The sequence below is a fragment of the Cyprinus carpio genome, chromosome A21, assembly GCF_018340385.1.
Source record: "Cyprinus carpio isolate SPL01 chromosome A21, ASM1834038v1, whole genome shotgun sequence".
NCBI classification, from domain to species: Eukaryota; Metazoa; Chordata; class Actinopteri; order Cypriniformes; family Cyprinidae; genus Cyprinus; species Cyprinus carpio.
The window spans coordinates 2,311,903-2,332,978 of record NC_056592.1 but is presented as its reverse complement, the minus strand read 5'-3'; the positions used below and the strand labels follow the sequence as shown (position 1 = coordinate 2,332,978).

The 21,076-nt window shown below is 40.1% G+C and overlaps 2 pseudogenes; both read left to right on the top strand.

The window, feature by feature from the left end:
- The first annotated feature begins 450 nt into the window (after positions 1-450).
- On the top strand, positions 451-5,849 carry LOC109045883 (annotated as a pseudogene).
- Positions 5,850-15,733: 9,884 nt separating this feature from the next.
- LOC122149263 overlaps positions 15,734-21,076 on the top strand; it is a 16,318-nt pseudogene continuing 10,975 nt past the window's right edge.

The following is a 21,076-nucleotide window of genomic DNA, read 5'->3' as shown; positions in this document are numbered from 1 at the left end:
TTTTTATGTCAATTCGGTATATTTATATGCAAGAAATGTGTTTTCATGTCATGACTGCATCATAAACATTTGTTGAGTTTGTGTGGTTCATTCTTAATGTGAATTTACCTGCGCGCCTGGCGTCAGTGTGTGTGTGTGTGTGTGTGTGTGTGTGTGTGTGTGTGTGTGTGTGTGTGTGTGTATGTGTGTGTGTGACCAGCACAAACACACAATTCTAATTCCATCCATTACACTGTAACTTTATAAACTCTGCGTCTGATGTCTCAGTCTGATGGTACATGTTACTTTGTTTTATGTTTGCGCAACACAATCACTTTTTCCTGCCTGTTCTTTTTTTTTTTTTTTTTTTTTTTTTTTTTTTTTTAAAGCGACAGGGTGTCTAGACAATCACATGACCCCCGACGCGCCAATGAGAGACACGGAGAGACACACACACACACACACACACACACCGAGAGAGAGAGAGAGAGAGAGAGAGAGAGAGAGGCGTCTGATCTTCATCTGGTTCTCAGTCCTTCAGTTCTTCATCGACTCGGAAACTTCCCGCATTTATGATCTGGAGACGGATCGCCTGTTTGTGGATATTTCGAGCGTTCCGTGCTAATAGTCGTCGTGGAGCGCGAGAGGTTTTCTCCAGCGGGGTCTGATGTGGATTTATAGGCTGGTGTCAGTTCGGTCCGAGCTGCAGATCTGATGTCAGACGGAGAACGCGGCAGATTAATAATCCCGAACCCGAGCGATCGCTGTGGATTAAGACCGAACTGGTTTCTCGTGGATCTGTTCCGATGATTGCGCACTGACAGCAGCTCGGTGCGCGCGAGATCTGAGGTCGTTTCCAGCAGCCCAGACAGTCGTTTCAGCTTCTCTGCTTTTGGATTCCGTGTCGGTTCGTCGGGTGAAATATTAAAGTCTGGCGTATGAAACGGATCGCGTGCGCTTCTCCTGCTCGCCGTTTCTCCGCCGTCTGCTCTGCGCCTGTGGATTCGGACCTCCGGATCTTCATGACTTGCGGACAAAATGGCCGTTTGTAGCCGGGGAACCCTCTTGTCGTCCCGCATGTTCAGGACCAAACGATCGGGGGCTCGTCCGGCGACTCTGGAGGAGCCCGCGCGCCGTGGAGGGCGACGGGGGACGCGGACACCGGTACGCGCGTTGGCGGCAACGCGGGCTGCTGCCCTTCGGGAAACCGGGCGCCAGTAAGCCTAACCCCGGCACCGAGGCCGAACTGAAAGCGCTGACGTACTCCATCCTGAAGAAGATCAAGGAGAAGCAGCTGGAGGTGCTCTTACAGGCGGTCGAGTCCCGGGGGGGCGCGCGGACCCCCTGCCTCCTCCTGCCGGGGAAGCGGACGCCAGGCTGGGTCAAGCACTCGTACCCGCTGCCCGCTGCTGCTCTACAAGGTGTTCCGGTGGCCGGACCTCCGGCACTCCTCGGAATTAAAGAGACTCTCTTGCTGTGAATCTTACGGGAAAATCAACCCGGAGCTCGTGTGCTGCAACCCGCATCATATGAGCAGACTGTGCGAGCTCGGTACGAACGTCTCGTTCTCCTCTCACATATCTCAGTTTTTGAGAAATAATGAGTCGTTATTACAGCTGCTGAAGAACATATAGAGGCTTATCCTGGCTCTTCTGTACAAAGTATATAGTGCTTGTTAGCCTGCTATTATAACATTCACATAACAGTGGCCTTCTGTGTATTTGTTAATTACAGCTTTAGTTAGAATGCAATAGAATTAAATAGAACAGAAGAGAAAAGAATATAGGGGATTTGATCTAAAATAATTCAGGCTGTTATAAATGTTTCATATAGTGCTTATGCAGCACTATAACAGCACATCGCATGTTTATGTGTGTGAGTGTTTAGAGAAAATGTTTCAACAAAACATTATTTGGGCTTTTATATGCAGAAGATCAAAACAGAATAGAATGGAACAGAAAATAATATATATTTAGTAGCATTAAAACTGTCATCAAAAGTTTGTTGTCAAGAATTCGCTTTTTATTCTTTTAAATACATAACCTCTACAGTATAGTGTAAACTTGTTCATAAAGTTATATATTTGGCAAAGAATACGCAGTCTTACAGTCGTCATATGTGGTCTGTTTGGTAGTTTTTCAGTAGCTTAACCAACAGTTTCATCAAATAAGTGTCTTGGTATGAGCTACTGATTATAATTATTATTCTTATACACTGATGAATGTTTCCATGTGGATAAATGCAACAGACTATTCAGCTGGAGCTCCAGTCTGTGGTTGTTCATGTGAAACCCGCTGGAGGCCCCAGCGTTCAGTGAAGTTAGTTTGTGTGTGTGTGTGTGTGTGTGTGTGGAGTCTGGCGCCAGGCGGCCGTGTGTTTATCAGAGCTGTCCTGCCTGTAACCCTCAGCACTACACAAACACTTTTCCCAGAGAATGCCAGGCCTTATCATCAGCCCACATCTCCACTCACGGCCTCTCTCTCCCTCTCTTTCTTCTCCTCCAGAATCCCCCCCGCCCCCGTACTCAAGATATCCCACCGATTTTCTTAAACCACCTGGTAAGTAGAAGTTTCACCTTAAATTTAAGCAGATATGGAGTCTTTTAAAAAGTTTAAAGTGGTTTGCAATGAAGTTTTTTGCACATTTACTATAGTAACACCATGGTATTCTCACCATCCCACTGCTTTTTCCCTAACCAGATTAAAAAAGGTTGGAGTTTTATCTTAAATTTAAGCAGATTTGGAATCTTAAAAAAGTTAATTTGTAACTTGCAATTAAGTTTTTTGCACGTTTACTATAGTAACACCATGGTATTGTGACCATTTAAATACCATATTTTCTTAAACCACTTTAAGTGTTTAAGTGTCATCTTAATTTCAAGCTGATGTGGAGTCTTTAAAAAAAAAGTTTTGTTTGAGATACAAAAGTGCAATGCAATGAACATTTTGGACTTTACAATGGTAATATCATGGTGATTTTGTACCCACATAATACCAGGGTACTTGAATATGGTATCATCTAGTACACTGCTACATGTAATGATACTGTTTTGTAAATCTTATTAAATTTAGTAGGTCGTTTAGACTTTGTATTACGGTAATAATGTGGTATATGAATATAATAATCATTTTGTGGCATGATTTCATACTTTGGTGTATCTGAATGATTACCATACTTAGCACTTAGATGATGCTTTCATTCTCCAAAGTGCTAGTAATTGGAGTAAATGCAGAAATAGCACAGTATATGAATATGGTAATGATTGCATTGTGTAATAGTTCGTGATGTTTTTCACATGAAGGGAATGCTGAGAGATGCTGATTCTATCTGCCGAATTAATCGGAGGTTTGGGAGTGTCGCTTTGCGCTTAGTCTTGAGCCTTGGCTCTCTCTCTCTCTCTCCTCTCTCCTCTCTCTCTATTACCAAAACCCTGCCGTATGGCTCTTGAGCATGTCCTGTATATTCGCTTCAGATAAGCGTGTTGTATTTGGCAGTGTCCCGGATGAGGTTTCCTGCCCCCGTAAAGATCCTTCTCAATCCCGGCCAAAACTGCTCGCATTAAACAACAGTATCGCTTACGCACTGAGAAAATCCAGCCCAGCGCCGACGAGTGGCCTGTTTCGAAATCGTTTCTTTAAGCCCGAATGTGTGCGTCTCGATCATGTTTATAGTTGCGTGTGTGTGTGGGAACGACTCTACGCTGACTGACACCGGCTCTCGCTCTTTGAGTCATTCTTCTTTTATGAATCAGTTTGGGGTTTCGGAGCAACTGAGGGAGAAAGCAAGAATGTGAACGAGAAAAGGCGCCGCGGTGGAGGACAGGGAAGCCAGTTTGGGGAGGACATTTCCTGTGAGGACACACACACACACACACACACACACACTTCCATTAGCTGCTCTTGGACGCGAGACAGAGAACAATGAAGAAGACTGGAGATTTTTCTCAGACTGAAAAGAGAGAGTGGACACTGATTCGCTGGGAGGAAGTTATTCGTCGTGCTTGTTCGTGTGTGTGTGTGTGTTTGTGCGCGTCTCATTGATAAAAACGTCAGGAGCAACAAGAGCTGCCACGTCACGCGATCTGTTTACACGGAGGACTCGTCGGAAGCCGTTTGGGTCTCTAAAGGTTTTATATTGAGTGGAACCTGCTCCTGTTGATGGACAGCTTCAAAGTCTGTCCCACGCCCGTTTTACAACACGCATGGTTTTCTTTGCTCTCTGTGGAAATGGATCATAGCGTTGTTTGAAGCTGCTGCTTGATCCCACATCTTTTGCTCTCTCCTCTCTCTCTCTCTCTCTCTCTCTTTCTCTCTCTCTGTGGTCAGGTTCAGGTTCGACCGTGTCTCATTAGACTGACCGCAAAGTGTCCAACTCTCCAAGTTGTCAATTCCCTCTCACAGTTTTGGAAATATCCTCTAATATTAAACTTAAGAACTCGTTAATCCTTACAAGTGGTAGGATGTCCACCATGGTACGTGTCCAAAAATGCATGGAAATGCCCCTTGAGCTTTTTTTTTTTTTTGATACTGGTGAATGGTAACATGACATGAAATAAACAAATTAAATATTTGCTTTTCATCAGCTCAGTCAAATTAGATATTGCTGTGCTCCTCTGAACTTTATTGCTTTTTCATTATTCATATTTGTGTCAGGGTTTTTACAATGATATAATATTACATTTTTAATGAATTAAAAACAAAGCTAGTTTAATGGCATGTGTTGTTAAATAGATAATACGAGTTAATGCTAATGCTAACTTAGTGTGTGTTTTCAAAATCCCATGCTACACTCTACATTAGCCTGTTATTTTAGCTATTTAAACACTAGTTTTCTGCTCCTACTTATCTTTTGTTGGCATAAACCAGGTGTTATAATTTATAATTATATTTACCATAAATCACCATTTAGGTAACTGTTAGTTCTCTAAATCATCTGTGTTTGGAGTCATTTTTCATTGTGCCTTGGTGTGCTAGTTCATGTAAAAGACGCTGAACTGAATGCATTATTTATTTACTAAGAATGCTTCTTGTTTAGCTCTAAATTCAGTGCCTTTAGCAACATTTAAAGCTAATTTAATGAGAAGTCAAATGAAAGACAGGCTAATGCTTTGGATTTTTGTAAAAAAACCCAAATCCTCACAAGTTAGCAGTAGCCTGTTCTTTTAGAAACCTAAAGTTCTTGTTAGCGTAAACCAATGTGTTGGCTAGATCAGATCTGCGATTACCTTAAATTACCAGGGTAAGAAGTACTATGCTAGTTTCTTAAATGATCCTCGTGGGAGCTTTCGTTGTGACTGACGTATTGTTCAGATCCCGCATGATTTGTTTGATCACAGTACTTCCAGGAAACTGACGTTAGCGATCCGAACATACGGAGACAATATTCCAGAACCCGGGTATTAAGTGGTGTGGGTTAACAGAGCGACAGGAGTTTTTTCCTGTCTGCTTCGCACACCAATTAGAAAATTGACTGTACACAGTTTTCAAGGCTGCTGTGAGTCCCTGATTAGCTCGTTGTTTTTTGGACTTGGAGTATATCCTGCTAAACAGTGTATTCCTATTAGAGCGCGTCTCGCTCTCGGCTCTTTCTCGGTGCAGACTTTAACCTCAGAAAGAACGCTTTTTTATTTTGCATGACAGAAAAGTAGAGGGAGCGGGAAAATGAATGTCCGACATGACCTAAAAATGAGGCCTAAGGGTCTTTTAACCCTGTGATTGACAGCTGTCACTCTGTTTCTCCGTAGATTCTCCAGGTTCTGTGCCTGCTTCCACTGAAACTGGAGGAACGGCGTATTCGGCCCCTATGGGGTTCTCAGGTAAGCACTCAAGACAGTCCTTACCTGTTTGAGGGTCTTTGAACCCGTCTGTGCTGATTTATTTGAATCCAAATCTATGAAAAACAGAGCCGAAAACGAGGAGCTTGGAAGAGAGAGAGTTGGAGATTTGTTTTGTAGAGCGTGCGTCTTAGATAATGTGACCCTGGACCACAAAACCAGTCTTAAGTGTCAATTTTTAAAAATTGAGATTTATACGTCATACAAAACTTGAATAAATCATCTTTCCATTAATGTATGGTTTGTTAGGAGGACAATATTCGGCCGAGATACAACTATTTAAAAAATCTGGAATCTGAGGGTGCAAAAAAATCTAAATATTGAGAAAATCATCTTTAAAGTGGTCCAAATTAAGTTCTTAGCAATGCATATTACTAATCAAAAATTAAGTTTTGATATATGTAGCAATAGGAAAATTTATGAAATATCTTCATGGACATGATCTTTACTTAATATTCTAATGATATTTTGGCATTAAAGAAAAATCTATAATGTATTGACCCATACAATGATTAGTTTTTGGCTATTGCTACAAATATACCCCCAGAGACTTAAGACTGCTTTGTGCTCCAGGTCACATATCGTCTTCTAAAGGTAGCAAACACCACTGAAACGAGGGCTTAAAGTCAACATGAAATCAAAATTGACCATATTTGCTTCCTTAATACACATACTCAGGGCTTATCATGCACATTGGTTCCAGAGAACAGGTGGTTTGTCTTCGTAATCTTTCATCAAAATGTTGTAACTTCCTCTGCACCTAAAAAATACTTTCCTGATCCACTGAGGTCTGCAACCACCATGCAGTCTGCTGGAAGATGTTAACTAGTACTAGTCCAACTAGCTATATAGGCACTGTTTTACCAATCAAAATCAATTAAATTGGCGTTGATTGGAACACGGTTGCAAAACCAAAGGAAATGAAACTTGTTTACTAGCATGTTAGTTTAGTATTATTTATAATCATGTTATAATTTATAATATATACAACGTTAATTCTAACATAGTTTCGATTTCATCCGTTTTTAATTTTAGTTTAAGCTTTTTAAAAATCGAGCGAGGTGCCGTCTTTTTTTCATTTTTATTATTTTTTGTAATAGGAAGTCGTTTTTATTATTACGTTTTGTCATTTAGTCGTATTCAAAATTAAACAAATTTCTTTGTCAGTTAATTGATAATTTTTTCTAAAACAAATGGTTTTATCATTTTATTTAATGTAATTATTGTGGTTAAAATGTTTGCCTTTGCAATTTTAGCCAAAATACTTTGATTTTTGTAATTTTGTCATTTAGGGTTTGCTTTTTTTTTTGTGTTTTTTTTAAATACTTAGCTTTTTTATTTATTTATTTATTTATTTATTTTTTATTTTTTAGTAACTTTAGTACTTCAACTTAAACTTATTTTAGTTCAGTTTAGTAATCAAGGCAACATTTCTCATTTTGTTTTTGTATCCTTTTTTATTATATATTATTTTATTTTATTATTTAAATAAACATAAAAGGATTTGTAAGGCTAGCTTTTACTTTAAGTAATAAATAACAATAACAATACTAATTTCATGCTAACTTATTTATTTCAGTTAGTTGCCAAGTTTTTAATGTAATATTTAAAATTTATTTTATTTTATTTTGGCTTTACTTCAGTTAACTAAAAAGATCTTTAATACTTTTACATTAAGTTAAAAATAACAACACTGATTTCATGGTAGCTTATTTTTTCGTGGTAGTATTTAATTTAATATATATATATATATATAGATAGATATAGATATATATTTCAGCTTTGTTTTTCACATGACCAAAACAATTTTTAATAGTTTCATTTGAATCAACAATACCACCCTGGTTTTCATGTTGACTTTACACTGTAAACATGGGTAAATTGTGTGTGTGTGTGTGTGAGAGAGAGAGAATGAGTGATGTTTATGATTTTGCTCTCCCTGTCGGTAGCCAAACCTGGTCGATTTGTCCCGTCCCTGAGCTCTGAACGCACGCATACAGCGGCGATTGTGTTTCCGAGAGACCCTGAGAGAGCGAGAGAGGGTTGGTTTGGTCTAGGCCGGGTTCCTGCGTACAGATGGTTCTCATTACAGCCACTTTAAAGAGTTTTTATGATGGTGTTTAATTCAGCGCTGGGCGGAGTGTGTGTGTGTGTGTGTGTGTGTGGTGTGTGTGTGTGTGTGTGTGTGAGTGAAGGGTCTTTAGATGGGTTTTCACGATAAGAGCGGCTAAATGATGGAAGCTTTACACAAACACATGTTAAAGTACAGCACTCAGTGTGTGTGTGTGTGTGTATGTGTGTGTGTGCGCTGCTCCCTTTCTCTGGCCTCCACCGGCATTTGTTTTATGTTTCTTGTTTGTGTGTGTGTGTGGGATGAAAGATTGAGGCGCTTCAGTCCCAAACAAAAGCCTCCTCCCGACTCCATTTACATTTTTGACTGTGATTGCGTCCTGCTTTCGTTCAGAGGTGTGTTTTTCCTGCTGAAACGAGTGAATGGAGCTCAGAGGGGCAGGCAGGGACGAGGGGGAGGAGGAAAGGTTTGAGTTAGAGGAAGAAAAGTCGGACACACAAACCCCATGACCACAACACTCCCAATGAAAGCGTCTCTCTGTGATGAGACAGACAGAGAGAGAGAGAGATTTTGAGATTGCTACCGTAACATGCTTGAACTTAAAACGGTGTATAGAGTTTTTTGTGGGTGTTGGGGGATTATTGGATGAGTGTCCTAGCGCTGATTTCGTCCTGGGTAGTTCTGAATTAAGAGTTAATCTTAATATGACAGAGAGACTTCCTGGTGCTGACAGACAGATGAACGGTTTGCTTTACAGAAGGGACTTTATTTTGGTTACGATTAGTTAATGTCACTATTTACCTATTAACTACCAAAGAGCCGTATATATATTTCACAGCAAATATTAATCGTTGGTAATGTTAGTTTCATATAAAAACTTACAGTTTGTTCATAGTTTTTCTGTTAGTGTTGGCTTACATGTCTGTGCTGTTTTTGTTTAGTTTTAAGCTTTATTTCAATATTTGTTTCATATTATTTTAATTAAATTATATAAATTTCTGCATGATATCGGCCATTAGCCACTGTTTTTGTTGCAGCAGTGTTATTTTTATTATATATTATATATAAACCTTATATATACTATATATCTATACTATCTATCTATATATATAGATTATATAATAATTATATATTTATATATGGTATTCATTAATATTTTGAATTAGAAACTTTATGTTTGTAGTTTCCATTTTTATTTTTATTTTATATCAATTTTAGGAATTGTATTGTGGTGTTTTGACGATAGTATTAGTTTAGTATGTGTATTTCCTTTTTTTATTTTTTTTGTAACTTTTTACTATTTCTCTTGCAACCTATTTTGTCGATTGTGGTTGCCAAGGCAACATTTCTAACTTTAGTTTAAAACTTAAACAAACTTCAATCATTTTCATATGCATGATTAGGTCTGATACTATTCCCTAAGGGTTTTCGTTTCGCAAACAGATAAGTTCAGTGCAAAATTGATTGCAATCAGAATCAATTGAGCCTCAATTTTAACTTGAATATGAAACCATTTTTGATTTCGATGTGGACAGAAAATGACTTGATTTTGGAAGAATCTCATCCGTGTTAAGCTGTTTGTTGGTGAGGACATTTCTGGCCGATCCACAATAGGCCTAGATTTACTGCAAGTCCTGTGAATGGGCACTCGGCAGCCTGTACTGCCCCCCTTTAAGGGGGCCTAAACGTTGTTTCCGTGACAACCTCGTGTCCTCCTTCCAAGGTGTTTGGGTTAGCCAAGAAGGAGAAGGGCAAGCACAGGAAATGACATATGCCTCGGAGGAAAACGCCTTGAGTCTTGGGTAGGCTCTCCACGGGCGCCTCCGCCGAGCTGGAAAAGCCAAAAACAAAAACATTTCGCGAAAGAAAATGACACAAAGCAGCTACTGAACGTCCAGAGCGACCTTTGGACGAACATGTTTTGAAAATGTGACGATTGTTGTGTTTTCGCGGACCTCTTCACTCAAAGCTGAAATTTGACCAAGCTCTCATCCCGTTCAAAATCAAGGGTTGAAAGAAGAAACATAGAAGCAGAAAGTCAGTCCAAACGCACTCAGGATCTCAGACACCTACAGGGACACACGCATTTCTGAAAAACCGCAAATAATCGCTTAAGACTATACACACCAGAGACAGACGGCATGGTTTATAAGCGCACACACGGAGGATCCGTTCATTCAGAAAGTCTCTCGGAGTCTCCGGTGCAGACTGGCTGATGATTGCACAATGAACAAGTGCAATATTCAAATTAGTAATTATTCCGTCTAAACAGACTAACAAAAATACAGTCGCGGATCTCCGTCGCTCAACAGGCTCGACTGGTCATCTAAACGGGGGTCTGAAAGGGGTGCGGGGGTGCATTAATTTAGTTTCAATTGTCAGGTAATATTTCTATTTTCTATTTTTCATATTTATTTCAATAACAGGAATGTTTTAATACAGTTTTAGTTAATGATAACAACTGTTCTGTCTGCCCTCGTAAATTATTTTGATATTATTATTTTTTTAATTGTTTTGGTAAGGCAGTTACGCACATCTGTGTATAAAGTCAGTGTGTCTGTTATTTCCCGGCATGACAGCCGGCCACCTTCTGGTCAGTCTGCCGATCCCGCCCACTCTCCAATGACTGGGGCATCACATAAACCCCACCCCTCTCCCCCCCCCCAACCCACCCACACCGTAACCGCTATGGGGGGGGGTGCGGGGAACCACAGCCCCCATCCACGGGGAAGGGGGGCCGCCCAAACCCACGCCACGCGCACATTGGACCCATGGTGGGGGAAGACTGTGATCTGTTGGCATTAGAATGCTGTTGGCTAGATTGGCTGACAATCTAGAGAGCAGAATATAATACACGGATTTTGACTTGGGACTGTAAGAAAAAAAAAACTGCTCAGAACTATCTCTAAAAAAAGGGGGGGGGGGACCTGCTAATCACTAAAATCACAGAACTATCACTAAAAAACTGCTCAGAACTATTGCTAAAAAAAAACAAAAAACAAACCCAGAACTATCAATAAAAATAATAAAAACCACTCTTATCTATCACTAAAAAAAATCTAAATCACTGAGAACTATCACAAAAAACTATCAAAAATAAATAAATTTCACTCAGGACATTGTTAAAAAATTTGCTCAGAACTATCACAAAAAAATTAAAATCATCCAGAACTATAAAAAAATATATAGCACCTTAGCAATGCATAGTAACGTTCTCAAATCCAGTCACTAGAACTGGCCTAGCAGCCCATTTCCCGCTCAGAACAAATTAGCAAATGGATTAAGCCTACAATATGTTTAAAAATCCAAAACACCTTAGCACGCCCCAGAGCAACACCTTGTCAACCAAAGACAACCAAGCATCGCATTGCACGGCGCAATAATTAGTCTCTGGATCTTAGTCTTCCTACTCAGTGTGATCGTCGGTTTATATCTCCCTGGTTGTCCCCCCGTCTTAACTGATCCAGTGGTGTGTGAGTGCGTGGCGTCGCAGCACTTCTTTCTGAAGCACTCGAGTGGACAGCCCGAAGTTTACACACGAGCAATTCAATGTCATATAATAAACTCTAAAAGTGAGGTCTAGAGTTCAGCTGACGGTCATAAAGCCAGTCCAGCTTTTACCGTGGCATCCAGTGAGAGAGGCAGCCAGAGCGGGGCATATGGCGCCGCATCTGGGGATCAGGTCCTGTTTGAATTCTTCGTTCACGGGAGCGGCCATTTTATAACTAACGCTAGACAAGAGGCCACCGGCCGCGTGCACTACCGACCCTACTGTTGTGGTGCTTTTACATGTCATCTGTGTCCATCAAAGCTCTCAGTGGATGTGATTCTTCTGCTGGTCGCCCCATCGGTTTGGCTTTCAACGGTGAGTGCTATGTCTCCTCTGCGTTCTTTAAATCTTTTTTCTAGCTGTTATAGGTGGCCCACGTCAGCCCTTATAACGCTCAAGTTAGCCCGTAGTTTCATGTAGCGTGTGTTTTCTAATACGGCAGGGTAATTATGTGAGTTGATTACATGCATTCTGAGAGTACTGAACACATGCAATTTCTGCAGTGCTTGTGATTAGGAGGCCCCGTCTTAAACATGCCTGCCATTTACAGCAACAGGCGTTTTACAACCGATAGGCACTGAAGCGGAATCTGTACAGAGTTCACTCTAATTTCTAATTCCTGAAGCTGCCAGTGTTTATGCTCAGATTTAATAAAACTTATTTCTAACTATTTTGACTGAGATTGATTTGTATATTTTCAAATTTTCATTTTAACTTAGTTTGGAATTTAGTTTTTTCCGCAGTTTGTTCTTGTGCGTAGTTTTAGTGGTTTTATTAGTACTAGATTAATTTGTCTGTTAAAAACAATTACCTACCTAGTTTGCATAGAGAGAGAGAGTAGATGCTAGATAAAACTTGCTGTGGAACTATCGCCAACAAAACAAAAAAAAATCGCTCCGTTATAATCGTTAAAAAAACACTCCAAACTATTCACCAAACAAAAAGATTGCCTCAGACCTAATGCTACAAATAAAAAATCACTCAGAATTATCACTAAAACATAAAAAAACGCTCAGAACTAGTGATAAAAAAAAAATGAAAATTGCTCGAACTATCACGTAAAAAAACAAAATCGCTCATGAAACTATCACTAAAAAAAATGTATAGAATAAAACACCTCAGAACTGGTTGTAAAAATAAAAATTCTCAGAACTATTCCACAAAATAAAAATCGCTTCAAACTATCTAAAAAATACAAAATAGCTTTAACCTATTACAAAACAAAATCACTCAGAACTTAAGCTAAAAAAACTTACAAATCATTTAGAAGTAATGCTAAAAAATAAAAGTTGTCAGAACTATTGCTAACAACAACAAAACAAAAACCACTCCAGGATGGATAGGGTAGGACTGAGGCAACAGACTGTTTATGGTTTTAATCTCTTATAGGTCTGCTTTCGTTCCGCTCTCACAGCGTAGACCTTTGACCCTCATCAATAGGGACTGTCAGCTTCCTGTGGGGTTTTTCTAGCAGGCCAATTGATCAGCTTTCAGTGTTAAAGGAAACAGGAATTTCTCTGAAATTCACAGTCAGCCAGAACAACTTCCATTAAATACACTTGCCATAGATGAGCACATGCTGGATTCTATCAGAAACTGTAGGTTTTGCTTGTATATGTAGAACCGTTTATATGTTTTTTACTTCTCAAGAAAGACAGGCCACAAACCACATAAAACTCTTTCTGGTCCACTGAAGTGGAAAGCGAACAGGCTGTGATATCCTGCATCCGCCGGTCATTTATTTGTGAGCAGGACAGAGATGAGTGGAACTGATCTCCATCATATCACTGTCCACATCTGAGCCCTCATGAAGTTTCTGCTGATACTATCAGATGAGTCCGTGTTGGATAAATCAAAACAGCTGTGTTTGCTCCGAAGTCATAAACGTCATTCCCTCACAGGTCAGGTATGTTGCCATAACTAAAAAATACCTGACACGGGGCATTTGTTTGACTCCATTTGGACTAAATAAAAATAAATGAGAGCATGCATGCAAGATAAAAGAATGCTTGATAAATTAAGGAGTTTAAAAAAAAATAACTAGAAAAATTGTTTTAAAATAAGATTTATTTTGAAAGAATTCAATAAAATTTTTAGAAAAACACTTATTAATTTAGGATTATACATTTAGACAGAAAAAAAAACCGTATTTACAAAATGAATTATCTATGAAAGATGGATGGATAGGCCAGACAGTAGTGTTAGTGTTTGCGGACGTTAATGTGTGACAAGCAGCAGATCTTCATAAGCTCGCGCGGCGCCAGCGAGCATCACGACAATAGCAGCCCATCATAATCATTCCTTATCTTCTCTAGTGCCCTGCAGTCTCTCTCTCTCTCTCTCTCTCTCTCTCTCTCTCTCTCTCTTTTATGGAATGTCGTGATCGTGAAGTCTGACGCTGTTTATTTCTCTTCATTATTTGGAACGGCAGCGGATCATAAAAGCGCTCGCTCTGCGCGCCGCTGATTGCGTCATTACAGTCATTGTGACGCGCGGCCAGACAGCTGTCCGCGCGCAGCCAGTCTGTCACACCCTGCGCGCGCCAGTGCGTCGTCCATTGATCAGAGGCGCGAACCCCCGCGAAGTGTTTCTGGGTTTGAAAGGGATTCCAGGTTAATGGCAGGAGAGCAGGCAGAAAGTGCTGCTGAGCTGTTTATGAGTTTGAGAGAATTCAGTGAATCATCTGATGCAGCAAAACTCGTGCACATCCGCAGAAAAATCATTTGTATAAACCGTCACTAACTCACCAGTCAATCGTGTGTGTGTGTGTGTTGTGTGTGTGTGTGTGCTTTGAAAATGTGAAATTTTGTCACCAGTAGGCTGGCAGCAGTTCTTGTGTTCTTTATACAGACAGAAAAATGTTCACCCATTCACAAACACTGCCAATAAAATAATACAAATAATTATTATTAAAATAATTTAAACAAAATTATTCCAACATCTAATTGTTGTTGTGTATAACAATACAATTAATTTTAATATATTTAATAATATTACTAGTAATATATTAATATTAAATAATACAAACTTACTTGTTAATTGGAATGTAATAAATAAATATAAAACATAAATGTTGATAAATGATCATTTATAATAAAATACAGTAAATAATTATGAGTTACTATTTATTATTATAAAATAGTAGTATTAAAATGATTTTACAAATAATGCATAAAAATAAAAAACAATTTACATAAAAAAATGATTAAAAATATTAACCATTTGTTCCAAAGTATAATAATATATATTATACATATGTATTATTTTTATGTCAATTCGGTATAATTTATATGCAAGAAATGTGTTTTCATGTCCATGACTGCATCATAAAAAATTTGTTGAGTTTGTGTGGTTCATTCTTAATGTGAATTTACCTGCGCGCCTGGCGTCAGTGTGTGTGTGTGTGTGTGTGTGTGTGTGTGTGTGTGTGTGTGTGTTGTTGAGTTTGTGTGGTTTGTGTGGTGTGTGACCAGCACAAACCACACAATTCTAATTCCATCCATTACACTGTAACTTTATTATATAACTCTGCGTCTGATGTCTCAGTCTGATGGTTACATGTTACTTTGTTTTATGTTTTGCGCAAACACAATCACTTTTTCCTGCCTGTCTTTTTTTTTTTTTTTTTTTTTTTTTTTTTTTTTTTTTTTTTTTTTTTAAAGCGACAGGGTGTCTAGACATAACATGACCCCCGACGCGCCAATGAGAGACACGGAGAGACACACACACACACACACACACACACCGAGAGAGAGAGAGAGAGAGAGAGAGAGAGAGAGAGGCGTCTGATCTTCATCTGGTTCTCAGGTCCTTCAGTCTTCATCGACTCGGAAAACTTCCCGCATTTATGGATCTGGAGACGGATCGCCTGTTTTGTGGATATTTCGAGCGTTCCGTGCTAATAGTCGGTCCGTGGAGCGCGAGAGGTTTTCTCCAGCGGGGTCTGATGTGGATTTATAGGCTGGTGTCAGTTCGGTCCGAGCTGCAGATCTGATGTCAGACGGAGAACGCGGCAGATTAATAATCCCGAACCCGAGCGATCGCTGTGGATTAAGGACCGAACTGGTTTCTCGTGGATCTGCTCCGATGATTGAGTTGTGAAATGAGATCGGCTGGGTGCGAGATATGTGTTAGTTTGTTTCAGGCCAGACAGTCGTTTCAGCTTCTCTGCTTTTGGATTCCGTGTCGGTTTCGTCGGGGTGAAATATTTTAAAGTCTGGCGTATGAAACGGATCGCGTGCGCTTCTCCTGCTCGCCGTTTCTTCCTCGCCGTCTGCTCTGCGCTGCTGTGGGATTCGGACCTCCGGATCTTCATGACTGCGGACAAAAATGGGCCGTTTTGTAGCCGGGGAACCCTCTTGTCGTCCCGCATGTTCAGGACCAAACGATCGGGGCTCGTCCGGCGACTCTGGAGGAGCCGCGCGCCCGTGGAGGGCGACGGGGACGCGGACACCGGTACGCGCGTTGGCGGCAACGCGGGCTGCTGCCTCGGGAAACCGGGCGCCAGTAAGCCTAACCCCGGCACCGAGGCCGAACTGAAAGCGCTGACGTACTCCATCCTGAAGAAGATCAAGGAGAAGCAGCTGGAGTGCTCTTACAGGCGGTCGAGTCCCGGGGGGGCGCGCGGACCCCCTGCCTCCTCCTGCCGGGGAAAGCGGACGCCAGGCTGGGTCAGCACTCGTACCCGCTGCCGCTGCTGCTCTACAAGGTGTTCCGGTGGCCGGACCTCCGGCACTCCTCGGAATTAAAGAGACTTTCGTGCTGTGAATCTTACGGGAAAATCAACCCGGAGCTCGTGTGCTGCAACCCGCATCACATGAGCAGACTGTGCGAGCTCGGTACGAACGTCTCTCCTCTCACATATCTCAGTTTTGAGAAATAATGAGCGTTATTACAGCTGCTGAAGAACATATAGAGGCTTATCCTGGCTCTTCTGCACAGAAGTATATAGTGCTTGTAGCCTGCTATTATAACATTCACATAACAGTGGCCTTCTGTGGAATTTAATTACAGCTTTAGTTAGAATGCAATAGAATTAAATAGAACAGAAGAGAAAAGAATATAGGGGATTTGATCTAAAATAATTCAGGCTGTTATAAATGTTTCATATAGTGCTTATGCAGTACTATAACAGCACATAGCATGTTTATGTGTGTGAGTGTTTAGAGAAAATGTTTCAACAAAACATTATTTGGGTTTTTATATGCAGAAGATCAAAACAGAATAGAATGGAACAGAGATAGCAATAAATAATATATATTTAGTAGCATTAAAACTGTCATCAAGAGTTTGTTGTCAAGAATTCGCTTTTTATTCTTTTAAATACATAACCTCTACAGTATTGCAGTAAACTTGCGCATAAAGTTATATATTTGACAAAGAATACGCATTTTACAGTCGTTCATATGTGGTCTGTTTGGTAGTTTTTCAGTAGCTTAACCAACAGTTTCATCAAATAAGTGTCTTGGTATGAGCTACTGATTATAATTATTATTCTTATACACTGATGAATGTTTCCATGTGGATAAAATGCACAGACTATTCAGCTGGCGCTCCAGTCTGTGGTTGTTCATGTGAAACCCCGCTGGAGGGGCCCCAGCGTTCAGTGAAGTTAGTTTGTGTGTGTGTGTGTGTGTGTGTGGAGTCTGGCGCCAGGCGGCCGTGTGTTTATCAGTGTTGTGCTTGTTGCCCTCAGCACTACACAAACACTTTTCCCAGAGAATGCCAGGCCTTATCATCAGCCCACATCTCCACTCACGGCCTCTCTCTCCCTCTCTTTCTTCTCCTCCAGAATCCCCCCCCGCCCCCGTACTCAAGATATCCCACCGATTTTCTTAAACCACCTGGTACGTAGAAGTTTCACCTTAAATTTTAAGCAGATATGGAGTCTTTTAAAAAGTTTAAAGTGGTTTGCAATGAAGTTTTTTGCACATTTACTATAGTAACACCATGGTATTCTCACCATCCCACTGCTTTTTCTTAAACCAGATTAAAAAAGGTTGGAGTTTTATCTTAAATTTAAGCAGATTTGGAACCTTAAAAAGTTCATTTGTAACTTGCAATTAAGTTTTTTTGGCACGTTTACTATAGTAACACCATGGTATTGGACCATTTAAATACCATATTTTCTTAAACCACTTTAAGTGTTTAAGTGTCATCTTAATTTCAAGCTGATGTGGAGTCTTTAAAAAAAAAGTTTTGTTTGAGATACAAATTGCATGCAATGAACATTTTGGACATTTACAATGGTAATATCATGGTGATTTTACCACATAAATACCATGGTACTTGAATATGGTAATCATCTAGTACACTGCTACATGTAATGATACTGTTTTGTAAATCTTATTAAATTTAGTAGGTCTTTTTAGACTTTGTATATTCGGTAATCATGTGGTATATGAATATAATAATCATTTTGTGGGCATGATTTCATACTTTGGTGTATCTGAATGATTACCATACTTAGCACTTAGATGATGCTTTTAACTCCAAAGTGCTAGGAATTGGAGTAAATGCATAAATAGCACAGTATATGAATATGGTAATGATGCATTGTGTAATAGTCGTGATGTTTTTCACATGAAGGGAATGCTGAGAGAGCTGATTTGTCTGCCGAATTAATCGGAGGTTTTGGGAGTGTCGCTTTGCGTCTTGAGCCTTTGCTCTCTCTCTCTCTCTCTCTCTACCCATAATGCCATATGGCTCTTGAGCATGTCCTGTATATTCGCTTCAGATAAGCGTGTTGTATTTGGCAGTGTCCCGGATGAGGTTTCCTGCCCCCGTAAAGATCCTTCTCAATCCCGGCCCAAAACTGCCTCAGTTAAACAGTATCGCTTACGCACTGAGAAAATCCAGCCACCAGCTCCGACGAGTGCCTGTTTCGAAATCGTTTCTTTAAGCCCGAATGTGTGCGTCTCGATCATGTTTATAGTTGCGTGTGTGTGTGGGAACGACTCTACGCTGACTGACACCGGCTCTCGCTCTTTGAGTCATGTCTTCTTTTATGAATCAGTTTGGGGTTTCGGAGCAACTGAGGGAGAAAGCAGAATGTGAACGAGAAAAGGCGCCGCGGTGGAGGACAGGGAAGCCAGTTTGGGGAGGACATTTCCTGTGAGGACACACACACACACACACACACACACACACTTCCATTAGCTGCTCTTGGACGCGAGACAGAGAACAATAGAAGACTGGAGATTTTCTCAGACTGAAAGAGAGAGTGACACTGAGCGCTGGGAGGAAGTTATTCGTCGCTTGTTCGTGTGTGTGTGTGTGTGTGTGTGTGTCTCATTGATAACGTCAGGAGCAACAGAGCCACGTCACGCGATCTGTTTACACGTGAGACTCGTCGGAAGCTGTTTGGGTCTCTAAAGGTTTTATTGAGTGGAACCTGCGCCTGTGATGGACAGCTTCAAAGCATCCGTTTTACAACACCATTGTTTCTTTCTCTCTGGAAAATGGATCATAGCGTGTTTGAAGCTGCTGCTTGATCCCACATCTTTTGCTCTCTCTCTCTCTCTCTCTCTCTCTCTCTCTCTCTCTCTCTGGTCAGGTTCAGGTTCGACCGTGTCTCATTAGACTGACCGCAAAGTGTCCAACTCTCCAAGTTGTCAATTCCCTCTCACAGTTTTGGAAATATCCTCTAATATTAACACTTAAGAACTCGTTATCCTTACAAGTGGTAGGATGTCACCATGGTACGTGTCCAAAAATGCATGGAAATGCCCCTTGAGTTTTTTTTTTTTTTTTTGATAATGGTGAATGGTAACATGACATGAAATAAAACAAATAACTTAAAGCTTTTCATCAGCTCAGTCAAATTAGATATTGCTGTGCTCCTCTGAACTTTATTGCTTTTTCATTATTCATATTTGTGTCAGGGTTTTACAATGATATAATATTACATTTTTAATGAATTAAACAAAGCTAGTTTAATGGGAAGTGTTGTTAAATATGATAATACAAGTTAATGCTAATGCTAACTTGGTGTGTGTTTCAAAATCCCATGCTACACTCTACATTAGCCTGTTATTTTAGCTATTTAAACATAGTTTCTGCCCTACTTATCTTTGTTGGCATAAACCAGGTGTTATAATTTATAATTATATTTACCATAAATCAGCACCATTTAGGTAACTGTTAGTTCTTACATCATCTGTGTTTGGAGTCATTTTCATTGTGCTTGGTGTGCTAGTTCATGTAAAGACGCTGAACTGAATGCATTATTTATTTACTAGGAAATGCTTCTTGTTTAGCTCTAAATTCAGTGCCTTTAGCAAACATTTAAAACTAATTTAATGAGAAGTCAAATGAAGACAGGCTAATGCTTTGGATTTTTAAAAAAACCCATCCTCACAAGTTAGCATTAGCCTGTTCTTTTAGAAACCTAAAGTTCTTGTTAGCGTAAACCATGTGTTGGCTAGATCAGATCTGCGATTACCTTAAATTACCAGGGTAAGAAGTACTATGCTAGTTCTTAAATGATCCTCGTTGGGAGCTTTCGTTGTGACTGACGTATTTTCTCCCGCAGTTGTTTGATCACAGTACTTCCAGGAAACTGACGTTAGATCCGAACATACGGAGACAATATTCCAGACCCGTGTATTAAGGGGTTAACAGGAGCGACAGGAGTTTTCCTGTCTGCTCGCACACCAATTAGAAAATTGACTGTACACAGTTTTCAAGGCTGCTGCGAGTTCCTTATTAGCTCGTTGTTTTGGACTTGGAGTATATCCTGCTAAACAGTGTATTCCTATTAGAGCGCTCTCGCTCTCGGCTCTTTCTCGGTGCAGACTTTAACCTCAGAAACGCTTTATTTATTTTGCATGACAGAAAAGTAGAGGGAGCCGCCGGGAAAATGAAGGTCTGACATGACCTAAAAATGAGGCCTAAGGGTCTTTTAACCCTGTGATTGACAGCTGTCACTCTGTTTCTCCGTAGATTCTCCAGGTTCTGTGCCTGCTTCCACTGAAACTGGAGGAACGGCGTATTCGGCCCCTATGGGGTTCTCAGGTAAGCACCCAAGACCGTCCTTACCTGTTTGAGGGTCTTTGAACCCGTCTGTGCTGATTTATTGAATCCAAATCTATGAAAACAGACCCGAAAACAAGGAGCTGGAAGAGAGAGAGTTGGAGATTTGTTTGTTAGAGCGTCGTCTGTATATGTGAACCCTGGACCACAAAACCAGTCTTAAGTGTCAATTTTTAAAAATTGAGATTTATACGTCATACGAAACTTGAATATAAATCATCTTTCCATCGATGTATGGTTTGTTAGGAGGACATATTCGCCGAGATACAACTATTTTAAAAAATCTGGAATCTGAGGGTGCAAAAAAATCTAAATATGAGAAAATCATCTTTAAAGTGGTCCAACAATTAAGTTCTTAGCAATGCATATTACTAATCAAAAATTAAGTTTTGATATATTTACGGTAGGAAATTTATGAAATATCTTCATGGAACATGATCTTTACTTAATATTCTAATGATTTTTGGCATAAAAGAAAAATCTATAATGTTTGACCCACAAAATGTATTTTTGGCTATTGCTAAAAATATACCCCAGAGATTTAAGACTGCTTTGTGCTCCAGGGTCACATATCGTCTTCTAAAGGTAGCAAAACACCACTGAAACGAGT